Source organism: Rhinopithecus roxellana, chromosome 11, assembly GCF_007565055.1.
Source record: "Rhinopithecus roxellana isolate Shanxi Qingling chromosome 11, ASM756505v1, whole genome shotgun sequence".
NCBI classification, from domain to species: Eukaryota; Metazoa; Chordata; class Mammalia; order Primates; family Cercopithecidae; genus Rhinopithecus; species Rhinopithecus roxellana.
Window position 1 is genome coordinate 117,009,627 of NC_044559.1, and position 26,216 is coordinate 117,035,842.

At 42.3% G+C, this 26,216-nt stretch overlaps 1 protein-coding gene and 1 long non-coding RNA gene across 5 annotated transcripts in view; one reads left to right on the forward strand and one right to left on the reverse strand.

The window, feature by feature from the left end:
- Positions 1 to 26,216, reverse strand: part of ST8SIA6 (ST8 alpha-N-acetyl-neuraminide alpha-2,8-sialyltransferase 6) — a 152,005-nt gene that overhangs the window by 119,860 nt on the left and 5,929 nt on the right. The gene's annotated exons all lie outside the window — the stretch shown is intronic.
- Positions 7,757 to 24,749, forward strand: LOC115900470. The gene is made up of 3 exons (XR_004060149.1): positions 7,757 to 7,883; positions 22,280 to 22,392; positions 24,535 to 24,749. It is a non-coding gene; the product is annotated as an uncharacterized LOC115900470 (long non-coding RNA).

Below are 26,216 nucleotides of genomic sequence, written 5' to 3' on the forward strand. Positions count from 1 at the left end.
CCACGTCATGACCGACTGATGCCTAGTCCCTTACCTGGGGTGGAACACAACTGGGGAGGCCATGCTAGCCTCAAGCCCCCTATGGAACTGGTTGAGTCCTCTGCTGCAACTGCATTAGGATCTATCTGTCTTCTCCCGCTACTTAGTCCTGTTTCCCTCATGGGCATTGTTCCTGAGAGCACTTCCTAGTAAGTGTCCTATATACAAATCTGTATCCCAGAGTGTGTTGCCCAGGAAATCCAATTTACAACAGTTTATAATACAAAAGAAATTGTATAGTATGTAGTTTAATTGACCTGTGCTTCTAACAGGCATGCAAAAAAATTGTGTACATAAATTGCCCAATTAACTAGCCCTGAATGAGTGCGATCTTAGAATTAAAAGGATGCATACAAATTAGAACAGGTCTTAAACTTAATTTTTTTTTTAAGACTGGTCTTGCTCTGTTGTTCAGGCTAGAGTGCAGTGGCGCAATCACAGTTCACTGCTGCCTCAACCTCCTGGGATCAAGGGATCCTCCTGCCTCAGCCTCCCCACTAGCTGGGACTACAGGAGTGTGCCACCATGCCCTTCTAATTTAAAAAAAAAAAAAAGTTGTAGAGATAGGATTTTACTGTGGTATCCAGGCTGGTCTCAAACTCCTGAACTCAAGTCATCATCCCTCTTTGGCTTCACAAAGTCCTGGGATAACAGGCAGGTGCCACTGTGCCTGGCCTTTAATTTTATTTCCTCTTGATGACAACATTTTCCATGGGTACGCAGCCATCCAAGTATAAAGGAAACAAGTAGACAAGAATAAGGATTCTGCAAGTGTTTGCTTTATACAGCCTTTTTCAGAATGCATTATAGACTATACTATAGATTTTATTTATTATAATATAGAATTTATAATTTCATACATAAAGGTAATTTCAATCCTAAATCTGTGTCAATAAAGTAGAACACCTAACAATGACATTAGGTCGCTCTTTCACTTTTAATCAAGAGGACAATCTTTAAGCCAATAGAAACAGTCTTTAATCACGCTAAAAGGAAAAACACTGAATATTGAAGAGCAAAATAAATTTAAAAATCTTTAGGGAAAAGCTTACATTTGAAAGAGTTGACTGTTCTAAAACATTTATGAAATACCATTTTCGATGTGCAAAATAATGAATTTATTCCCTGGTCCACATTTTTGCCTGAAGCACCGCTCCCCACCCCACAAGTAATTAAGAGTTATTTTATGGGACAAGAGTTAGCCAGTCAGATCCAATTACTGTGAATCAGAAAGACAAAATTTATATATCCTTTTCTGTACTCCCATAATACTGATCTTCTCTTTACCAAATGGTAGCCAACAGCTACTTGAATCATAAGTCTGATAATATACTACTTCATGGCAAATAGACCTTAATAATTCTACTTCTCTCTTGCTGCCAACCCTGTACTGAACAGTGAGAATACACTGACATTGTCATGGTTCATGACACATTGATTAATCAGGTAATATACATTCTAAACACTTAGTGAAACGGACTGTAAAAAAACTATTTTACTGACTCTGAGGGGCAACAATTTGTCTTCTTCTACTTTAATGACGATACTGTGTCTCTGTCTTTACAGTCAATGGTACTTAAAATTACCTGGAATGACTGGGTTTCACTGACTCAGTATCACTTAAAAGTCAACTGAATTTTGCTAAAATTTCCAAAAAATAAACAAGAAATACTGAACAATTTTCAGCATGCTAAGAGATAGAGAAGCGAGTGATAGAAAGGATAGAAATTATTGAACAATACGTTCTACATAGGATGATGCACAATGCTAATTTCACTTTGAATACAGCCAACTGGGAAATGATGAAAATCCCGTTCAGTGTAACAGGAAATAAATGTGCATGGGTGCAATTTTTAATAGAATAGCGTTGCCATTCATTTGGCTGCACCAGAGCCAAGGAGACACTCAGGGAGTGCTTGGTAACAAAAAATATGGACCTGATAAATTATGCAGCCAAATTAGCAAGTAATTAGACAGAAACATTGAAACTGCACCAGAAACAGCAGCTATCCCAGAAATTCCAAACATATGCTAAAACAAATAAGTGGAAGCTTGTGAAATTCACTATATTTACAATTGCTCACTCCTGTTTTCGAAATCCTAATAATTTCCTTGGGGGGAACTTCTGGAATCCCCCAGAGTTGGTTTCCTTGTCATATGTTTTTGTAGCATCCTATTTTCATTTCCTGCACATAACTTAATATTCCTGGGATTCAGTAATTTATGTTTCCCTCCAACTAGCTCCATGAGTCTAGAGACCTCATGTCTGTTTGGTTCTTTGCATGTCTAGTGCAGTGTGGGTTACATTACAGGTGCTCCAAATATACTTTTTAATAAATTAATAATCTTCTCACACACTAGCAGTTCTCTTTCCAGTCTTTTCTGGGTTGTTACTTGCATTGTCTCTAGATGCTCTTCCTTTCTCTTCCACTACCACTCTGATGAGAATACAATAGCAGACAGCATCCCTGGAACAACATGACATCTACAGAAAAGGGGCATGCCCCTCCCACCCCTTTGTACTCTGCACACCAAAATAGATCACTTGTTCCAGTGCAGTCAGGCATCCCTGATGGGCCCCAAAATACATAGGCAATAATCTCACAGGAATCTTACATCTCTGTCTGAAATCATCTTCAGAACCATGCAACATGTATTTTACTAGGTGCTCTGTAGATAACCAAAGTGATGCAGAAACCACACACATTCATCCAGTACCTACCATGTGCCAGTTATTGCAAAATTACCCCACATCAAAGACAGACAGATAGCAAATCTCCCTTGAATCCTTCTGTCCAGCTATGGTCACACTCACACTTTCTAACATTCCCCCTGCAACAACATTCTCTCCATCACCCCACCTGATGCCTTAACTGCCTTACGTTTGACCTCTATAACATTATTTCCAAATTATTTTTTTTTTTGAGATGGAGTCTCACTCTGTTGCCCACGCTGGAGTGTGGTGGCACAAGCTCAGCTCACTGCAGCCTCCTCCTCCCAGGTTCAAGCAATTCTTGTGCCTCAGCTTCCTGAGTAGCTGGGATTACAGGAGCACACCACCATGCCCAGCTAAATTTTGTATATTTAGTAGGAATGAGGGTTCAACATTTTGGACAGGCTGCTCTCAAACTCCTGACCTCAGGTGATCCGCCCTCCTTGGCCTCCCAAAGTGCTGGGATTACAGGCGTGAGCCACCGTGCCTGGCCTATTTCCAAGTTCTGTTGTTGCATCATTTGTCGTTGTAACAGACACCATATTTCAATCCTGCCTGTGCCCCCACACAGTGTGTGAGTGTATGAGCGTGAGTGTATGTGTGTAAGCCTGCCATCTATTAATGTATTCATTTAATGATTGTGCTCTGATTGTCAATGATAAAAGAAGACAAACCGTATTTTCATTATACAGGATATTTCGACAGGTCTAATATGAGGTTTCTTCTCACTCCATTTATTCATACCTATTTCATTATCTCCCTGTTTTACTTGCAGCTGTGCCCATCAACCACTAATTATTTTTCCTTTAGGAAGAAATAATACGTAACATCATCAATTTTTTCTTTTGAGACAGAGTCTTACTCTGTCACCCAGGCTGGAGTGCAGTGGCACAGTCTCAGCTCACTGCAACCTCTGCCTCCCAGGTTCAAGCGATTCTCCTGAGTAGCTGGGCTTACAGGCACAAGACACCACACCTGGCTAATTTTTGTATTTTTTGGTAGAGACGGGGTTTCCCCATGTTGTCCAGGCTGATCTTAAACTTCTGGCCTCAAGTGATCCTCCCGCCTCAGCCTCCCCAAATGCTGGGATTACAGACATGAGCCACCACGCCCAACCACCCATCCAGGTTAACTCTAAAAAAATTGCTTCATCTTACCACCAGCTATTTGGGACTCAAAATTGAACTAATAACCTAGGAATATTCTATAAAGTGAAATGACTTTCAGAAATTACAAACATATATGTATATCATATATACATATATATTTACATATACACACACATCTTTAGTAGCAGAATATGCTTACAAGCACACATATAGTTGTATCCGTTTGGATTGTCCCAAAAGCCAACTACAAGACAAGGATTGAAATGTAAGTAGGTTGACCAGGCGTGGTGGCTCACACCTGTAATCCCAGCACTTTGGGAGGCCAAGGTGGGTGGTTCACCCGAGATCAGGAGTTCAAGACCAGCCTGGCCAACATGGTGAAATCCCGTCTCTACTAAAAATGCAAAAATTAGCTGGGTGTGATGGTGCGCCTGTAATCCCAGCTACTCGGGAGGCTGAGGTGGGAGAAATGCTTGAACCTGGGAGGCGGAGGCTGCAGTGGGCTGAGATTGTGTCCCTGCACTCCAGCCTAGGCAGCAGAGTGAGACCCTGTCTCAAAAAAAGGAAGGAAGGAAGGAAGGAAGGAAGGAAGGAAGGGAGGGAGGGAGGGAGGGAGGGAGGGAGGGAGGGAGGGAGGGAGGGAGGGAGGAGAAAAGAAAAGAAAAGAAAAGAAAAGAAAAGAAAAGAAAAGAAAAGAAAAGAAAAGAAAAGAAAAGAAAAGAGAAAAGAAAAGAAAAGAAAAGAAAAGAAAGTAGGTTATTTAGGAGATAATCGCAGGTAAAATGGGAGGGGAGCAGGAAGGTAAGATACGGTGGTATAAGGCCTAAAATTAAGATCCAGTATTATGCATGCCTTGACATCTGGGAAAACCTGTGAGGGCCTCAAATACAAGTTCCCATCCCCACTCTTTTTCCACAGATAAGGTACCCTAGTCAAGCCATCCTCCTTATCACAGGAACCAGTCACAGTTCCTGCTTATCTCTGAGCAGTGGGGTTCAGTTGCCTGCCACCCTGTGGCATTATTCAAACAAGACAGTCACATCCTCCCACAGGCACTAGGGGAAGCTCTATCCTGCTGATACTACAAAGCCAGCCTCCCATGGCCCGTTTCTTCACTCTGTTCCCAAGTGCTGGTGACCTTTTGTGGCACACGATGTCCTCTTCTGCCCTGTAGTGAGCATATGGGACTAATACATTGCCATCCAAATCCTTATCCAGTGTTGGGTGTCATGTTTCTGGGCATCCCCATAATCCTGGGGTGACCAGGAGGCAATTAAAACAGATACATAAGAAAATGCATGTCATAAAATGCATGCTATCAAGCAAGTTTTTACATGGTTAACTGAGAAACTGCAGCAAAAAAAAAAAAAAAAAAAAAATGGTCTGGAGAGTTCTGGGAGCCAGTGGAGAACCAGCTTCAGAGATACCCAAGTGGGAAAAACAGCTGGCGTTTTTAAAAGCCAGCACTTGTCAGTCATTGATTGAAGGCTGCTTCCAGGGACATTAATTCTCCCACATCTCAAGGAAAGTGGTTCAGCCAGCCAGAGAAAGCCCTCAAGCAAAGAAATGTTCAGGCTGGCAGGTGGAAGTTGACCTGCAAGCACTTTCATTGTAAGACCTGAGGGGCTATGGGCTGAGCCTGGCTGCTACAGTGTGAAAGAGTGGTGGTCTTTTAGACCAAAACCCTTCCCCTTCTTGATATTTTCCATAAAATTCATGGATCTACCAGCAGAAAGACTTCATCTTTTGGTACAGAAAAAGTTCTGTGCATGGTGCCTGGTACAGTGGCTCATGCCTCTAATCCCAGCACTTTGGGAGGCCAAGGTGGGCGGATCACTTGAGGCCAGGAGTTCAAGACCAGCCTGGCCAACATAGTGAAACCCTGTCTCTCCTAAAAATACCAAAATTAGCCAGGCATGGTGGTATGCACCTGTAGTCCCAGCTACTTGGGAGGTTGAGACAGGAGAATAGCTTGAACCCGGAGGCGGAGGTTGCAATGAACTGAGATCGTGCCACTGCCCTCCAGCCTGGGCGACAGAGCAAGACTGTGTCTCAAAAAAAAAAAAAAAAAAAAACAGTTATATGCATGAAAGGGGGAAAGTGGGATAAAGAAAAAACAGGGAAAAATGTTAAATGCCACGTCTGATGGTAAAAGATACTGCTAATTTCTCTCTCTAACCTCCAGCACTGAGGAATGAGAGTTCTCAGACGTTAGCATGTATCAAAGTCATTAGGAGGGACTGGGTTTCAACTGGAGGGTCTCTCATTAAATCTTCTGGGGTGAGATCTGAGAATTTGTATTTCTAGCAAGTTCCCTGGTGCTGCCAATGCTGCTGGTCTGGGGACCACACTTGGCTCTAGGCCAAGGTTCTACAACCAAAGGTTTTCAAATGCAGAGCGATGGAGACCTGATGGAGACCTGGGATGGGGATATGATAGAGTCAGAATGATTCTGGAAGAGGCCTCTTCAAAGTATGCTGCACCATCACAGCATGAGCCGAAGCCACAGAACAATCAGCAGCTTTGTCTTTGCTGCCTCGCAGTTAGAGAGGAGAAGGTGATGGGATTTCCATCTATAGATCAAGATCAAGGAGACAGTCAAGTGAAAACAAGAACTTGAGGATGGCAGCTGAATGTGAATTCAGTCAAAGTCCTGATATACATGGACATTCTTCTCCAGGGACAGGATGACAAGGGGTTTCCAAAAAAGACAATATTGAGAACTGAAGTCAGACTCAGTCTCACAGAGGCAATCATTGGACACTTGTCTATTGATAAGGGGATGCCTTGCACTTCATCCTTTATTCCTGAAGGAGCAGGAGCAATGGCCTATCGGAAATCGCCAGGTATCTTGGATTTATGGAAACACACTTGCTGATGAAAAGAGGACAGCCCTGACTAGCACTTTCTCTTTTTGCCTCTGAGTTCAAGTAGGCAAGAAGTACACGAGTCTTTCTGTTTGTATGAAGAAAAAGAAAGAAGATCGTCGTGTTTATTGTCAGAGCGTTTTGAGACATTGTTTTGACTTCATTTTAAGCCCTATTAACTTCCAATATTATCCCTAGCAGATTTCCTCACTAAAGTGAGTGACCAAATCTCCCTCAATTTCTTTAAATGCTATCACATAAAAACTTGAACATGTATTCCATAGGTTGCTGTGATGATAAGCAGATAATATGTGCCAAGCACCCAGCTGGGTGTGTCCTGGTGCAGCCGCCATCGGCCCTTCCCCTCCCCTCCCCACACTCTGTCCTCCTCCTTAGTTGTCTTGCTGATGGCTTCCTGTCTGTAGAGTACATTACAAACCCTAATACTTTCATTCATTTACTGATGTAGCAAATGCTTATTTTTATTTGATATATGACACTCCATAAATCCTGGAGATACAAAAATGATGGGTAGTTCCTGCTGTTGCATTGTTCTCAATCTACCCAAGAAGTGGGCAAATAGAGTCAGTCGACACTGGCGTGATACTGACCTATGTGAAGAAACACACAGGGAGAAAGTTAGAGACAGGAGAGGCCATTGGAAGGGCTTCCCGAGGAAAGCAGGCGCTGAGCTGTGTCTCCAGGGAGGAGCTAAGCAACCAGCTAGGTAGAGGAGGAGGCAGCCAAGCAGAAGGAACAGCAAGTAAAAGTGCACAGAGGCCAGAGAGAAGAATGTGTCTGAATTGATAGAAAAGGGGACAGGAAGGTGAAGAGCGGCACCAAGAAGCAGAGGATAGCCACAGAGCTGGCATTGTGGGAGTCCAAGGAGAAAACCAGTGTGAAGTGGAAGGCGTGGTCAAATTCGAGGAAGCAAGTAGTGCAAGGATAGACCTGTTGGCTACGATGCCGACCATCTCAGCAGAAAGCCTGCTGGGAGAACAGTAGGTGGGGCAGAAGTCATTCTGTGATAACCTGAGAAATGAATGGGGGTTGAACACTGTCAACATGTTATGTGGCTTTTGTGGCCTGAGCTGCACCTCCACACCCCCTTCCTGTTGTGTAGGGGGATTCATGATGATATTAGTAGCACATCCGGTAAGTGCGATCTGGGGGCTTCATTTAACATCTTGTGTTTTGTTCTGTTGTGCCCCCTCCTCCTGTTGGTTTATATCTAGTATTAGTAGATAGATTTCTTTAAAACTTGGCTTCGTATTTTGGACTACATCAATTACCCTTAGAATTTATGATCGCTTAATCATTTATACTGCGAGTTTTTCACTTTAGGGATATAATAGATCATCACCACGACTAACCCCACCACCAACACCCCCACATACTCCTCAGTACTTTTTCTACCTTTTATTTCTATTTTTCTTTTCTGTTTTCGAGGCAGGATGTCACTCTGTTGCCCAGGCTGGAATGCAGTGGCATGAAATCAGCTTTTCTTTTACTTGCTGTTCCTTCTGCTTGGCCGCCTCTTCCTCTACCTGGATGGTTGCTTAGCTCCTCCCTGGAGACACAGCTCAGCGGCTTCTTTCCTTGAGCCCTTCCAACTGCCTCTCCTCCCTCTCACTTTCTCCCTGTGTGTTTCTCCCTGTGTGCCCATGAAATCTGCAACCTCCACCTCCCGGGCTCAGGTGATCCTGTCACCTCACCCTCCTGAGAATAGCTGGGACTACAGATGCGTACCACCATGCTCAGCTAATTCTTGCATCTTGTGTAGAGACAGGGTCTCACTACGTGCTCAGGCTCGACTTGAACTCCTAGGCTCAAGTGATCTGACCACCTCAGACTCCCAGAGTGCCAGGATTACAGGCATGAGCCACCATGCCTGGCCTTACTTTTTCAACTTCTATTTGTACTTCACATTTTACCATTTGGAGCTTCATTTAGCATCTGGTACCTTTCTTCTATAGCATCCCTTCTCTTCCAAATATTTATATTCTTTGTTAAAATTTCTTTATTTCAGTAGTTTTTGGGGTACAAGTGTTTTTTTGTTACATGGATGAATTGTACGTGGTGAATTCTGAGATTTTAGTGCACCCATCACCTGAGTAGTGTACATTGTACCTATGTGTAGTTTTTTTCTCTCTAGCGCTCCTCCCGTCTTCCCCCTTCTGAGTCTCTAAAGACCATTATATCCACTCTGTATGTCTCTGCATACTTATAGCTTAGCTCCCATTTATAAGTGAGGATGTACAGTTTTTGGTTTTCTACTCCTGTGTTACTTCACTAAGAATAATGCCTCCAGCTCCATCCAAGTTGCTGCAAAAGACATTATTTTGTTCCTTCTTATGGCTGAGTAGTATTCCATGGTGTATATACACCACATTTTCTTTATCGACTCATTGGATGGGCACTTAACGTTAGTTCCACATCTTTGCAATTGTGAATTGTGCTACTATAAACATGCGTGTGCTTGTGTATTTTTCATATAGACTTCTTTTCCTTTGGCTAGATACTTGATAGTGGGATTGCTGGATTGAATGGTAGATCCACTTTTAGTGGAATCTTCACGCTGTTTTCCATAAAAGCTGTACTAATTTGCATTCCCACCAGCAGTGTCTGTTTCCTTTTCCCCACATCCTCACCAACATCTGTTGTTGTTGACTTTGTAATAATGGTCGTTTTTTGCCAGTGTAAGGTGGTATCTCACTGCGGTTTTAACTTGCATCTCCCTGATGATTAGTCGTGTCAAGCAGTTTTTCCCATGTTTGTTGGCCATTTGTATGTCTTGAGAATTGCCTATTCATGTCCTTTGCTCACTTTTTGATGGGATTATTTTTCTCTTGTTGATTTGTTTGAGTTCCTTGTAGATTCTGGATTCTAGCCCTTGGACAGATGCATAGTTTGCAAATATTTTCTCCCATTCTGTCAGTTGCCTATTTACTCTGCTGATTATTCCTTTTATATTCTTATTAAGGTTACACGAAAGACTTGCTCAGTGTGATCGGGGGCTCCCTCTTGTGGCAGACAGTGGCCCAAAGCCATTCCCAAACCCCTTTCCCTTGCCTGCCTTCAATACACAGGCTACTAAGCGAGACATTTATCTTTCTAGACTTCCAGAAGCCAAGGCTGAGCATGTGACACTTATGGCTAAAAAGATTTAGGCAGAAATCTTTGAGTAGGGATTTCCTTTTCAACTACAAAGGCAAAGCCTCATTAGGAAAAAGCCCTTTGCTCTCGTCCATTTCTTTCCTTCTCAGCTGTGAAGCAGACTGCCCCAAGGGCTGCCACCTTTGGCCGACATGAGGATGAGAACCAGCCGCTGAGGACGGCTGGAAGGCACCCGAGGACCAGGTAGCTCCCACCCTGAGATGGAGGGTAAGGGAAAGAAAGTCAGGGCAGGTCTTTTGAACCACATTTGTAACATTTATATAAAAGAAATGTCTTCACAGTGCTGTTTTAAAGGTATTTTAAGCACATCATTTCAAAGTGTGACTGGAATAATGATATACCAATTCGAAAGCAGTTATTTTAGTGAATAAAAGTTTCGTTTTAAAGGGGGGGGAAAGGGTGTGACTGTAATATAGATTTATTTGGATTTCTGAAAAATATAGCCCAACCAGGCTATGGTAGAAAAAGCATTATCTGTTAGAACAACAACGCAGAGCCCGCTGCAAAAACAAGGAAAGAATTCAGAAAGCCAGCGTGAGATCCGTAAAAACAACCCTGCAGGAAGGCGTCCTGGGTTCAAGTCCCAAGTTGTACACCTACTAGCTGTGTGACCTTAGGCAAATCACTGCAGTTTCTCTGTGCCTCATGGTCTTCTTTTGGGGGGAAAAAAAAGGAATTTGCCCAACAAATAGTCAGTTTCTACTATATGCCATGAGTATTCCAGGCACAACTGTTAATGAAACAGACAAACATCTCTGTCCACATGGAGCTCGCTGCCTAGTGGGAGGAGATAGATAAGAACAAGTACTGTGAAATATATGTGGTGTCATATGATGAAAAGTGATACAGGAAAAAATAGAGCAAAGAAAGAGGAAACAGAGAGTAAGTTTAAGAGTGGAGTCTGAAGGGAGAGACAGAAAGCCAGAAGCCAGAAGCCGAAAACCGGAAGCAGGAAGTAGACTAGGTGGGTGTCTGGGGGATGCTCATGAAAGACCCTTGGTCCAGGCAGAGAACACTGTTGGAGACAAGGTGCCAGAGCATACCATGTTCTAGAAATAGCTGGAAGTTCCATGCAGCTGGAACACAGTGAGCAAGGAGAGTTGAAAGAGATGAAGTCAGAGAAGCAGTGGGTACCAGATTTTTTAATGACTCACCAGCCTGGAAAAAGACTTGGGCCTTCACTGAGTGAACTGAGGAGTCACTGGAGGAGAGCGACAGGATGGAGTATGTATTTAAAAGGACCACTCAGCGTGCTGTTTTGAGAATAGATTCTGGAAGAGGACAGTAGTTCTGAGGCAATTACAACAATCTGAGCAGACAGGAGGAGAAGGTCCTTTTCCACCCCACGGATTTGCTGTGATGTAATGTGTATGAATGTGAATTTCAAGAGACTGCCTGCGTTTATGATACATTATTATTGCCAGTTTATGACCTTTATGCTAAAAACATGCTAGCAGGAAAAAATATAGCCAACAAATGCAGTTGCATATAAGCTCACAGACAATGATAAACACACTTTTCAGCTTTTCAAAGAGTTGACGCCACATTGGTGTCTGATTTAGATCCTACTTAATGGCTCAAGGAAACAGATGAGTGAGACCTGTTAAAGCAAACTAAATATGGCCTGAGGACTCTGTACTTCTATATTAGGGTCCTTGTGGAAGAGCTGTAACCTAGCTTAATAGTCAGACAAGATTGAAGAGCTAACTTAGAAGTATGTGCCTGTAACAATAGCTGAGTCTTGGCCAATTCCAGCAGCTATACTTTCAACCACTCATAGACTGCTAAGTGTTCAAACTGTGTTCAAATAAGACAAACACTAACCTGTAACCACCTCAGTTGTCTCTGTACCTCACTGCCAACTTCTATGTGTCACTTCCTTGTTTTTTGTTGTTGTTTTTTTTTTGTTTGTTTGTTTGTTTGTTTTGTATATAAATTTGCTCTGACAATGAGGCATCCCTGGAATTTCTTTGAATCTGCTGTGATTCTGGGGACTGCCCGATTCATGAATTGTTTGTTGCTCAATTAAACTCCTTTAAATTTAATTTGGCTGAAGTTTCTCTAATAACAGAACAATGACAGGTCACATCCCAACTTCTCTGGCTTCTTTATGTGACTCAGGAAACTAATGAACATTTTAAATCTGGGGGAAAAAAATAACCTATACCTTTCCTCAACAGGACAATAACACATTTTCTTTTTTTTTTTTTTTTGAGACGGAGTCTCCCTCTGTCGCCCGGGCTGGAGTGCAGTGACCGGATCTCAGCTCACTGCAAGCTCCACCTCCCGGGTTTACGCTATTCTCCTGCCTCAGCCTCCTGAGTAGCTGGGACTACAGGCGCCCGCCACCTCACCTGGCTAGTTTATTTTTTTGTATTTTTTAGTAGAGACGGGGTTTCATCTTGTTAGCCGGGATGGTCTTAATCTCCTGACCTCGTGATCCGCCCGACTTGGCTTCCCAAAGTGCTGGGGTTACAGGCTTGAGCCACCGTGCCCGGCCCAATAACACATTTTTATATCAGCTTGTTAAACACACGTGACACATCTATATCAAGTTGCTACTCACACACACACCCTTGCTTAAATAATTGTTAAACACCTGTGGTCCAAAAAAATAATCACAGGGCATCACTAATTCATTCGCCAGATTAAAGATCTAAGATACAGCTTTAATATCTAACCATTGGTAATCAAGGAAATTCCAGTTAAAACAAAGAGATACCATTTTCGCCCATCAAACTAACAAAAATATAAACATAATAATACTTAATGTTTATGATAGACCCCCAACTGATCAGAAACAGATGCTGGGCCCATGGTAGGCACTTCCCCTGTGCAGACACCCGCTCAACCAGGTATCCACCTCTGGAGTCCCTGGAAGGAGGGCCAGGGGCTGGGGGCAGAGCACCCGGGACTCAGGGCTGCAGCCCTCTCGGCACTTTAATAACTGGTATGGCCATCCTGGCTGAACATCAGCTCTGCCTCACTGCAGCCCCAGTCATCTCTCCAAATTACAGACTTAATGAGGTCGTCCACCTGAAAAGCCTTCAATAAAGTCCCAAAACCTGTGCGATAATGCCTGAATTATTTAGCAAGGAGTGCCCCTTTGTTTTGTAGCCCGCTATCTACTTTTCCAGCCTCACATTCACCTGTCTTCAATGCATATCCTGGGACCCAGCCATCCCGAGAGATTTTTCAGCTTCACAAACCCATCTTGTGCTTATATCCTTAAGCCTTTAGATGTGGTGCCAAGGTCTTTTTCCCTTCTTGCCTGCTCAAGGAATTTCTACTTATCCTTCAAGACTCAAAACAGGCACTTGTACCTGTTTAGCCTCCCCTGGCTTCTCTCCCTTGGGCTACCCCCTCTTCATGCCTAGACATATTTCAAGGACAGCATTTATGCAGAATGGTCATTACATATGCTGCTTCCCACCCTCTAGATGGGGGACTCCTTGGGAGCAGGGACAGATGCTTTCTTGGGACTATGTCCACAGATTCTGAAACTCCGGCTGACCAGGGCAGAGTCTCAGAAAATCTTCAAAGATTCGGCAATTGATGTGCTTTGCCACAAACACTACAGAGCTGGACCTAGCACCTGCCTTCCTAAGGAAAGAAGGATGTTTTTACCCAATCAAATTAGGCACCACCTGCATATTCACCCTGTTGGTACCCAGGCTCTGAGATAAGAGCACAGGTTTCCTGCAGCATAAATATCCACTGAACGGATGAATGAAGCCATTAATAACCTTTTGACTGTGTGCTGGAGTCAGTACTGTGCTGAGAATATTTTCAAAAGAAAAGAAAATCATCTTTTTGAGTGAGTCGGGATAGAATCTTTGGATATAAATTCATTCTTTTGTTAGGGGACTTGCTCTTAATGAAACTCAGGGTGAATGAGGTAGATGTGCTTATTCCCCGGACCTTCCTGAAAGTACAGTACAATCCCACAAATATAGCCTGAACCTGTGTCTGTAGGTGTTGGGAGGACACACACACACACACACACACACATGGGAAAGGGAAACTGAGTTGGTTAACTGCAACTTGGGTAAAGTAAATAATGAGCCCTCAGTGCACGTTCACTGGCATGGTTTATGGTTTCTCTTGTGCCACGAGAGGGCAACTTTCTGGAGGTGGCCACCAGAACACCAGCTTCCACCTTTAAGGCTGGGTACAGACTCTCCGACCCACCCACACAGACTGGGGCAGCTCCAAGCTCCCAGACTCAGCAAGGACTCCCATGCTGAGAAAGCTCTCCAGGTTATTTTCAAAAATGGCCTGGGGCCTGAATTACACCCAGGGGGATGCCAGCCCCTGGAAAGCCCCCTGAAGCTGACCTCTCCATGCCTGGCTTATTCTGCATTCCTTGTTGCTGCTGCTTATCTGAATTCATTAAGTTTGACTTTATAATCTGAAGAGATTCAAAGATCTGAGCTGGTCTCTTGCCTCTCAGTATGGTATGTGGCTTCTAGACCAAATTCCATCACCTCCAGGTCTCCCCAAGGCCCTCTGTCCCCAAAAGCCTGTCACATGTGCTCACCTCCTTCTTCCAAGTCCCCTAAATGTCCAGAAAGCTCCATCTCCATTTCCTATGAGACAAACTGCAACTTATCTCCGTTTCACCATCTGGAACCTAATTCCCATGAGGGCAAAGACCATGAGGAGCACAGGCTTCAGCTTTGTGGCCTGGGACAAGTTGCTGACCTCTCTGTGTCATGGCCTCTCCTTTGGTGAAATGAGAATATTACCAGTTCTACATAATAACGTTGTGGTGAGAATTAAATGAAATCATACAAAGCTGCTGAAACCCGGTGCTTAGTAACAGTTGAATAATTGCTAAACTTCCTTGGTTCTATTGAGCTTGACACAATGTCTTTGCGTAAGTCCCACACATCACAGGGACTCCCATTTGGGTGACTATTCTCTATCTTAAACACACAGCATTTCAGCCCTGACTTGAACTGCTTATAAAATGGAGGGCAATGCAAGAAATCTGAATATTAATGGAAAATTTTGCCCATTCTGTCTGTGTCTCACCTCAAGATATTTTTAATAACAACGTGGATTGCCTAACGAGACTTGTTAAAAGTTGGTGCTCTTCAAAAATAGTTACATCCTCTCATATCCCAACGACAAAACTTTACTTCTGTGAAAGCTGATTATGTGAATTGGGTGATTCTTGCCATACCCAAATAAATCAGAGTCTAGGGACCAGCGGGGGGAAAAGCACTCTGCACATAGCACCTGCTTCAAAAATTATCCACAAACCCAGCTACCAAAACAATGTGCTGTAACCCTAAGATGAGTTTTACTTAGCAGCTGCTGGAATCACCTGCTGCGACTCTAAGACTAGTTTTACTTACCACGGTCACTCACCAGTCAGAGCTTGCCAGCTCCCAAAACCTTCTATAGTGCCAATGAGCTTTCTTTCTAAACAATACGTAACACTTCTCTTACTGATAAAACTCTAGTATGGTTTGGCTGTGTCCCCACACGCATCTCATCTTTAATTCCCACGTGTTGTGGGAGGGTCCCGGGGGGAGGTAATTGAATTAATAGCAGGTCTTTCATGTGCTATTCTCATGATAGTGAATAAGTCTCACGAGATCTGATGGTTTTATAAAGGACCGTCTTCCTGCACAAGCCCTCTTCCCTTGTCTGCCACCCTGTGAGATATGCCTTTTACCTTCCACCACCATTGTGAGGCCTTTCCAGCCACGTGGAACTGTGAGTACATTAAACCTCTTTCTTTTGTAAATTGCCCAATCTCAGGTATGTCTTTATTAGCAGCATGAAAACTAACTAATACAAACGCCCAACTTTCTCTTTGTTCTTCAGGCATACCCAAGACCACGCCACTGCAATTTGTGTATGCCCCAAATTGCAATTCTGTGATTCCCAAATAAAACATTTCACTTAGGCCAGGCGCGGTGGCTCACACCTGCAATCCCAGCACTTTGGGAGGCCCAGGCGGGCGGATCACTAGGTCAGAAGATCGAGACCATCCTGGCGAACACAGTGAAACCCCGTCTCTACTAAAAATACAAAAAAGTTAGCCGGGTAAGGTGGCGGGTGCCTATAGTCCCAGCTACTCAGGAGGCTGAGACAGGAGAATGGCGTGAACCCAGGAGGCAGAGGTTGCAGTGTGCGGACATCGCTCCACTGCACTCCAGCCTGGGCGACAAAGCAAGGCTCCATCTCAGAAATAATAATAATAAATAAATAAATAACCATTTCACTGACAGATTCATATCTCTCTCTCTCTCTCTCTGTCTCTCTCTCTCTCTCTCTCTCTCTCATACGTATTTCATATATATTTGAGGGAGGGTCTCTCTCTGTTGCCTCAGGCTGGAGTGCAGTGGCACAGTCACAGCTCACTGCAGCCTTGAACTCCTGGACTCAAGCAATTCTTCTGCCTCAACCTCCCAAGTAGTAGGGACTACATATGTGCCATCACACTCAGCTAATTTTGTTTTATTTTTTAATTTTTAGTTTATAGAGACATGGTCTCACTATGTTGCCCAGGCTGGTCATGAACACTTGGCCTCAAATCCTCTTGGCTTGGCCTCCCAAAGTACTGGGATTACAGGTGTAAGCCACCATGCCTGGACTATCTCTATATTTTACTTTGATTTCAGCATACTTGGTGTCAGAAGTGGAGTCTGAAGCAGACTTACCTTGGAGAGATCAACAACTGGCCCCGGAACTATGGCTTGTGGTATCCACATTCAGGCCCCTTGGACCTTTGTTTTCTTTTCCTTTCTTTTCTTTTCTTTCTTTCTTCTTTCTCTCCTCCTTTCCTTTCTTTCTCTTTCTTTTTTTCTTCCCTTCCCTTCCCTTCCCTTCCTCCCTTCCCTTCCCGTCTTCCCCTTCCCTTCTTCCCCTTCCCTTCTTCCCCTTCCCTTCTTCCCCTTCCCTTCTTCCCCTTCCCTTCTTCCCCTTCCCTTCCCTTCCCTTCCTTTCTCCCTTTCTTTCTTCTGTCACCCAGGCTTGAGTGCAGTGGCCCAATCTCAGCTCACTGCAATCTCTGTCCCCCGTGTTCAAGCAATTCTTCTGCCTCAGCCTCCTGAGTAGCTGGGCACCACCATACCCGGCTGATTTTTGTATTTTTAGTAGAGATGGGGTTTCACCATATTGACCAGGCCAGTCTCAAACTCCTGACCTAGTGATTCACCCACCTCGGCCTCCTAAAGTGCTAGGAATACAGGTGTGAGCCACCATGCCTGGCCCTGCCCCCCTGTTTCTGTAGGTTGCCTCTTTTACTGCCTGGTGAGTCTCTCTTGAATTAAACTCTCTGTTTTATTTTATTTTATTTTATTTTATTTTATTTTATTTTACTGAGCTTGATTTTATTTGGGAATTGGTTATGAGAGGTCTTTCTCCCTCCTGGTTATGAGATCTCGTGTTTAGAAAGGGGTTTTTCCCCTCCTGGTTACAGAGACTTTTCCCCACTGGAGAAGAGTTATCATCTTTCTTGATAAGTATGTACTTTATACTCCACTTCATTTGCACACTTTGAGTTTAATTTGGCTTTTGTGTATTCGGCATTAAACCGAATCACCTAGATAAATTTATTTACAAATGGGCTCTCAAAATTCAAAGGCATGCCAGTATAGCTCCTGCTCTGGGACCCCCGCTGGTAACATACACAAACGTTATGGAGATCATTCAAAGAGTCTGTTTTACTGAAAACTAAACTAAAAAAAAAAAAAAAAAATCACACCTATAAAATCATAGTCCAACTAGGACACATATCTCAATTGGTATCTTAAGGCTCCAAAACACATTCAGGACTTACAGACTGCCTCTGAGCTAGCTGAGCCTTTCCGGTCCAAAGCCTTTCCCTTCCCTTCCTACACCTCCTCCTCTTTATCTTTCTCTCAGCTAAGCTCTCTTTCTCCAAAACTCCTCAGCTATTCTGTCTTACTATTTAAGTAAAGACACTTGGAAACCAGAAGATAACAAAGAAAATCATTTTGACCTTTGTGGTACTTATTAAAAGCAAAAGATGAAATTCCCATGTAAAAGACACTTCCTCTGTACTAAAAGGAAAGGCAAACTCTTATCTTTGAGGAAAAGGGATTGACACCAAGAGAATACTGCACAGGCCTTTTTAGAATAACTCTTACCTTTTGAGTCTCTTCATATAATTCAGTCACATTTTCAGAGTTAACAATTCTTTATTCAATCCAGTGTTTTGGTCACTGACTCAAACTGCCTTACCCAAAAGGTGCTTCACAGCCTCCATAAGATGACATATTATGGCAAATAAAAAACACAAACCACTTTCCAAACTACAGCTTTTTACAGTTTTACAGTTTCTACTTAATTTCAAGTTGAAAATGCTATCTTCTTCATTTAAAATGATAATTTCATTTCTTGAGATAGAATTTTCCTCTTCCAGCTTTTCAGATTCATATCTCAAGTTTCAGGTATTCAGCTTTTTACACATCTCACTACATATGATTTACAGGTCATGCATTATTACTTTCTGGGCTTCTTCCTCCTGTCTCTTCGTTTTTTGTTTTGTTTTGTTTTGTTTTGTTTTTCTGGAGGTGGGGATGGAGCCTCTCTGTGTTGCCCAGACTGGAGTGCAGTGGTGCAATCTCGACTCACTGCAACCTCTGCTTCCTGTGTTCAAGTGTTTCTCATGCCTCAGCCTCCCGAGTAGCTGGAATTAGAGGCACCCACCAACACACCCTGCTAATTTTTGTACTATTAATGGAGACAGGGTTTTGCTGTGTTGGCCAGGCTGGTCTCAAACTCCTGACCTCAGGTGATCCACCCCCCTCAGCCTCAGCAAAGTGCTGGGATTACAGGCATGAGCCACCATGCCCAGCCTATGTTTAACTTTTTATGAAACTGCCAAACTCTTTTCCAAAGTAGTTGCACTTGGACCTCCATGAATGTCTGATTTAGTGCCAGCAATCTCTAAGCCTCATCTCCCCCCTGTGTCTGTCGCCTCCTGCACAATCCTAACAAGGCTCACTTTACCCCCACTACCCATGTGTCGATTTAGCGACTCCCAGGCCAACTGCACGTGAAGAAGAGGTATCACTACCAGGCATGCTGAGGTTATCTCCCAGGAGGAAATGGCTCATTAGAAATCATTAGAGCAATAAAATATCCATGTAGCTGTTCCTACAAAGTGCATGAACATACATGGAGGTATTTTCAATTGTACAACAAAGATTCAACACTCCCTTGAACTATGTGGATCTTCCAACAAGGAAAGGAAGATCTTAAATAAACTCCCAGTGCCAACAATCTTAAACTGGATGCCGACTCTGACTTCACTCCATTACAGCAATTTGAATAGGGAATAACTATGGGATTCAGCATGACAATGCCCATGGCTTTCATAACTATAAGCAATAGGAAATTACTCCACAACTCCTGGAGGCAAAGGGATACTGATTTTTAATCACTTTTGTAATAGTTTGTCAACTCAATAGTTTCTCAAATGTAATTTGTTTTTTGTTTTGTTTTATTGTTTTGTGTGTGTGTGTGTGTGTGTGTGTGTGTGTGTGTGTGTGTGTGTGTTTGAGACTGATTCTTGCTCTGTCACCCAGGCTGGAGTGCAGTGGCGTGATCTCAGCTCACTTTCACCATGTTGGCCAGGCTGATCTCGAACTCCTGACCTCAAGTGATCCACCTGTCCCAGCCTCCCGGAGTGCTGGGATTACAGGCGTGGCGCCACCATGCCCGGCCCCGGGATCTAAACTTATCTTTTTGCCTATAGAGATCCCATTGTGCCAGCACCATTTGTTGAAAACTATCCTCGCTCCACCATCTGGAAGTCCCACCTCTAAATTCGTTAATTAATTTAATTAAGTGTCATTTGAAAGAATCTGTCAAACTCAATAAAATTACGTTTATTAAAAAGATTTATTTGAAAATTCCACATTTGAAATTGGCCCTAAACACAAGCTCTAATTTTTATTGTTTTTATAGTAAAGATGATATAAAACAATCTTTTTTTTTTTTTTTTTGAGATGGAGTCTTGCTCTGTCCCCCAAGCTGGAGTGCAGTGGCATGATCTGGGCTCACTGCAACCTCCACCTCCCAGGTTCAAGCAATTCTCCTACCTCAGCCTCCCGAGTAGCTGGGATTACAGGTGCCTGCTACCACGCCTGGTTAATTTTTGTATTTTTAATAGAGATGGGGTTTCCTCATGTTGGCCAGGCTGATTTCAAACTCCTGACCTCTTGATCCACCTGCCTCGGCCTCCTGAAGTGCGGGGATTACAGGCATGAGCCACCGCACCCGGCCAAAACAATCTTTTAAAATGTTATATGTGTCTCATTCTGCCAAAACACGCTCTTAAGGAAAATGGTAGAAACCATATACAGTGGGCAATGTTTGGTAAATGCAATATTTTCCAGGTTGTTACAGCTTTTTCCAAGAAACCAGCCCAAGAAACCAATATTACTATTCACATATGTGAGTAGTAATATACCATAAAATCAAAAAATTTATGTGCACACTTTTTAGCTTAGAATATGCCATTTTTCTTCAAAAGGATCCTCTAGCAGCAGCCCAGCGTAAACCTGAGTAACACTAATTTCTGCCTTGGAGATGCATTTTCTAAAATCATTATTTTTCTAAAGTTACATTTCTATACAAAGTTTCCATTGATCTGTAGCTTTTCAAAGAAAGTTCAAAATCCTACAGAAATGAGTGCTAGCATTGACTGAAAAGATATGTGATCATTAATCTCCAAATAGTTTATTTTAAAAAATTCTCCTAAGTACAAATATCATAAGACTTCATACCAGCTTGGTATTCAAATTTTTTGTTAATATACAGTCTTCCTTTAATAAATAATTATAGATATGGGCTTTCAACTCTGCGGGTTTAAATCATCCTCTTCCAATTAGAAAATTGTGTTTTATATGCTCACACATAAGCACACAACTGTAAACTCGGACTATTTTAATCACGTAAATCTCACTATCTGTCTATCCTGTAATACAACATGGTAAAGGGTACCTCCAAAAACCTAGACAAGGCAACAAAACTCAAATCCCAAAAAGCTGCTATTCTGGATTATAGTTGGGGTACAGTGGTGAAAAAGATAGACAAGGCTCTGACTTCCCAGAACTACAATCTATTGCATGTATAATATTCCCTAGATATAGGAAGCATAAATACTTTGGTATCCCCAAAGTGAATATGGTGTGTTGGGTGAACTCCCAGCTCAAAAACACAAAAATAGGCCCACAACTTAATGTGCAAACAGTAAAGCAACATTGGCAAATATAAATATGTAGGATATAGGTGTCCTCCTGAAATAGCGAAGTACCAACAATATTATCAAATACATATTATAGCCTTAGAAGATACCTGGCAAACACCAGGTTTTGGAATCATACATTTATTTTATAGAGTTAGGAAATAAGGGGCTATAATCTCAAAAAAAGAATATGTGGAATCCAAATATAGCTTCTAAAGACAGCATTCCAACAGAGGTTCCAGCAACCAGTGAGAGACTTTAATCATTTGCAAAATTAATGGTCTCTTTACAACCTCAATTTCTTGGAATGCTGCATTTAAAAATTATACGGTAGAGAATTTCGGTGTATTTTACAATAACAACAATAACTAGCAAGATAACAAAAATTATTTTACAATAACTGCAAAAGCACAGGTTGTGCCCTATAAAATTATCTTTAGAAATAATTATGCCCATGGATATGAATGTTCCTGAGAATTAATGACTGATTATCTACAGCATGTATAAATCATTCTTAGTACTTGGTGAAAAATAATTGTAAATTTGTTTAAATCTGAGGACATAGAAAAGATGGGCTTAGCTGCCCTGGACAAGCTAAACTTCTCTAAGTGTATGTAGATAAATATACTACAGCAATGGCCATCTTCCTAATGGCAAAGGAAGCTATAAAACAAGACATCAGGGGGAAAAAGAGCACCTTTCTCATGTTTACCAAAACATCAGAGGTTCTTTATAGGCTTCTCTTTTTGCCCTGCAAATGAGAGATTACAGAACTCTCGCACCCTTAGATCACAGAAGAGCTAAAGACTACTGACTCTAAAAGGAATCACTGTACCTTGCAGAAGTGGGGATATATTTCTTTCCTTTTCTTCCTTTCATATCCCTTCTGCTGTAACCAAGCCTCTGGTCTCATTATTTCCAGCGTTAGCACCTAATATGCCAAAATGTCTGTGTTTCTCTATAACCACCCCTCCAAAGATATCCTTCCTGCCTCCACTGGGTAGTCAGGTTTTTTTCTTCTTTCAAATTTATGCCAATGTCTGTTGCCTTAAAGGAAGTGTCTAATAAGGAGACACTGAATTAATAGACAAGACCAGACAACACTACCCCACTAAGAAAGTCTTGATTTTTGTTGCAGGGAAACCACCTTTGCTTTGACCTATGTGTGTAAGTGGTATTGTCTGCCGAATGTTGCCTCGTGAGTCATAAAAAGAAACTTACCAGCCTCTTTGTTAACAGAAGTGCTGTCAAGTAAGTAGTAGTTATATGAGTGAGATAGAAAATAAAATTCCACCTCCAACAACCTCTGAAATGGGAGGTGGGTCATTCAGACACCATTTCTTCATGAACTGCTGCCCTGTTCCTCTACCCAGTCCACAAAGAAAAGGCAATAGCAGGGCATTTCTTTGTGTCCTTCAAGCTCTCTCTGGCTCTCCTGTCCATGTGAAAAGACACCCATAGAAGCTCAGGGGTGACTGCAGCCCATATTCTGTAGCCCTCTACATGGGTCAGCTGCCCTGGACAACTGCACCTGACAGTTTTTCCAGAGCAGAGCAGCCGGAGAGATGACAGAGAATGAAAACACTGAAAAATGTCAACCTGGGAAGCAAATGTGAAACCCATTTCCAAACAGGGAAGGCAAAGAGAAAAGCAAGTCACATCAGAACAGAGACTGGGGAGAAACCCCTCTGAGTCTTTAAAGAGAAGGGTTGCAATTAAGATGGAATTAGGAAGTGGAAAAAGAAGCAGAATGTAAGATGTAAAGCCTCTTTTCAAAGCCTTTCAGAAACCAGACTCAAGGCAACTTTATAGCATTCTGAATTTTTAAAATCAGAACACATATTAGTATCATTATTTCAGAAAGCAAAGACACAACAGTGAAAAAGCTTTTATTGCTCTCGGACGTAAAATCCAATAGCCTTCATCTATTTGGAGCATGGGGTGGAGAGGAAAGGGGTAAAAGGGTAAAAATCAAGTGTTCTAGAGTTAGGTTTAGTTTTCTTTTTTCAAGCTCTAGTTCACACTCATCTTGAATTTTCTGAAGCCTGTAGTTATGATCCCATTGTGAACATATACAACAAAAAATGTCGAATAAAACATTATTACAACTTTCAATATAAGACAGCAGAGAGTAAACAGTGCCTGATTTTCTCTCTTCCAGACTATTTACATTCTTATGAACAGACACAGGTCTACACAAAATGACAAGCGCACATTTGGTGGCAACAGATCAGCTGCTTCAGAAATTTATCTGGCTTGGGGAAGAGATATTATTAACAAGAGCAAATATGGACCCACTCTGAGGAATTACCAGCAGCTGATGTAAATTTTCACCTCAGAACCAGACCAGGTCCAGGGAGAAAAAAACTAGAGAGGTTTTGATTCTCCTCCCACTGTCTGCCTTTCTTTTCCAAAGAATAGAGAGCCTGCCCCAACTGGAAAATCAGGTAGCTTCTCCCACACAGGAAAGGATCTGCTGCCTGAGGCAGAAAGGGCTACTTGGGTGCCTGTGTTCCCAGTGCCCCTTCATTTCTCTCTTCCTACATCCTCTTGAGATTACATGTTGATTACATTATATTCTATTGTATTGTATTACATTATACAGCAACACTGAAAGAATGAAAGGAAACAGGAAAGGGAGTCGATCGGCCATTGCACCCTGCAGATGGTGGATACTGGGACAGCCCAGTGGGCCCAGCCCTCCCAGGGTTTTAGATGACATTTGCCAGATACCATTCCTGGCAGCAGCGGCAGGTCAGGGTGACCAGGATCACCTATAAATACATGTACTTTGAACAGTCATGAAACTAAGGCATGAGAGCAAGAGATAGCTTTGGGGTGTGGTATCCATAAATTCAAATCAGTAAATTTCATGTTATGTGTATTTTATCACAATTAAAAAAAAAAACTCAAACTTTAAACATTCAGAGATTTGTTTAAGGGGGTATATGGCTCTGGTATCCATAATGCTGTAAAAAGGGAAATCTTTTATTCCCTGAGGTGGACAGCAAGAAGTCCTAAGTCCTCCAGTCTGATAAGCACAGTGGGACAGAGGACTCCTCACTTGAGGACATCTAGGTTGAAAACAAACAAAAAAAAAAATCACAAAACTTATGAAAATATTCTATAATGTAGGAGGAGGCTATTGCTCTTAAAATGCAGAGAAGAATCCTACTTTTGAAAAACAGTTAACTACAAGAAACAGGAAATCTTTAGAAAACATTCCCTTCGTGGTCTCAAGGAAATATAAGAAAACACAAAATAACAGAAAGTGAGATGTAAAAGGCTATTTAGATGCTTTCTGAGATGTAAACTGATACAGTAAGTTTCAGGCTGAGAGAAGAAAATAATTGTAAAGAATAAAAAATGTAACCAATTTACTGTTTTCGATAGAGCACAACAGAGAAGTGACACTTCAGAAAAGTAATTCAGTAACATGGAAGACAAATTTGAGAAGCCATCCCAGAAAGCAGAGGAAAAAGAGCCAAAATCTGAAAGAGAAATAAAGTTATTAACTTGTGGAGGGGATGGTGAAGAAAAGGAAGAATAAGAACAATGCAAGACAGAAAACGAAGATTCACTTCACAAAATAGAGGAAAAAATAAAATGTCTACAAAGCTTTAAGAATAAAAAGAAAAAAAAGAACTGGGCGTGGTGGCTCATGCCTGTAATCCTAGCACTTTGGGAGACTGCAGCAGGTGAATCACCTGAGGTCAGGAGTTCAAGACCAGCCTGGCCAAAATGGCGAAACCCCATCTCTACTTAAAAAAAAAAAAAAAAAAATTAGCCAAGCGTGGTGGTGGACGCTGCCTGTAATCCCAGCTACTTGGGAGACTGAGGCAGAAGAATTGCTAGAACCCTGGGGACGGAGGTTGCAGTGAGCCAAGATGGCACCATTACTGACTGTGTCTCAAAAAAAAAAAAAAAAAAAAAAAGAATACAGCTGTGATCGAATAACAGAATCCATGTATGAAAAATAAGAATTGTGGCCGGGAGCAGTGACCCATGCCTGTAATCCCAGCACTTTGGGAGGCCGAGGGGGTCGGATCACGAGGTCAGAAGTTGGAGACCAGCTTGGCCAACAGAGTGAAACCCCATCTCGACTAAAAGTATAAAAATTAGCTAGGTGCAGTGGCGCACGCCTGTAATCCCAGCTACTCAGGAGGCTGAGGCAGGAGAATCGCTTGAACCCGCGAGGCGGAGGTTGCAGTGAGCCAAGATTGCGCCACTGCACTCCAGCCTGGGCAACGAGAGCGAAATTCCATCTCAAAAGAAAAAAAAAACAGAAAGAATTGTATCATTAAAATAAAATAAAAGCTTTCATGAACTACCAGAAAAAAAACAGTGCCCCCAAATCTAAAGTTTCATGACTATAATCTATATTCCAATGCTAAAAATATTAGACTTATGCAAATAGATACTAAGCTTATGACCAAGAAAGAAATAAAGAACAAAGAACTGAAGAAATGGGGAGGGGATCATTTAAAATGATAAATTCCAAGCAATGAAAAGAGAATCTAAATAGTACTTGGATGTTAAGCAATAACTCGATTAAAATCAAAAAATAATTTTCATAGGAAAAAGTGTATAGTAAAATAATAATTACTAAAAAGCCCACCCCTTTGCCGCATGATCCCAAAAACTATATAGATTAATTTAACTAACATTAACGTTTAAAAAAAATTTTTTTTTAAGACAGAGTCTCTCTCTGTTGCCCAGGCTGGAGTGCAGTGGAGTGATATTGGCTTACTTCAACCTCCACCTCCCATGTTCAAGTGATTCTCATGCCTCAACCTCCTGAGTAGCTGGGATTAAAGACACTGGCCACCACACCTGATTAATTTTTGTTTTTTTAGTAGAGACAGGGTTTCACCATGTTGGCCGGGCTGGTCTCAAACTCCTGACCTCAAGTAATCTGCCTGCCTTGGCCTCTCAAAGTGCTGGAATTATAGGTGTGAGCCACTGTGACCAGCCTAGTTTGAGGATTTCTAATTAGCTTCAGCAATTAGTGTGTAGAGGCCAAAGTCCTTCTGCAGAAAAAAAGGACCACAGGAAAGCGAGAGAAAGGCCATTAA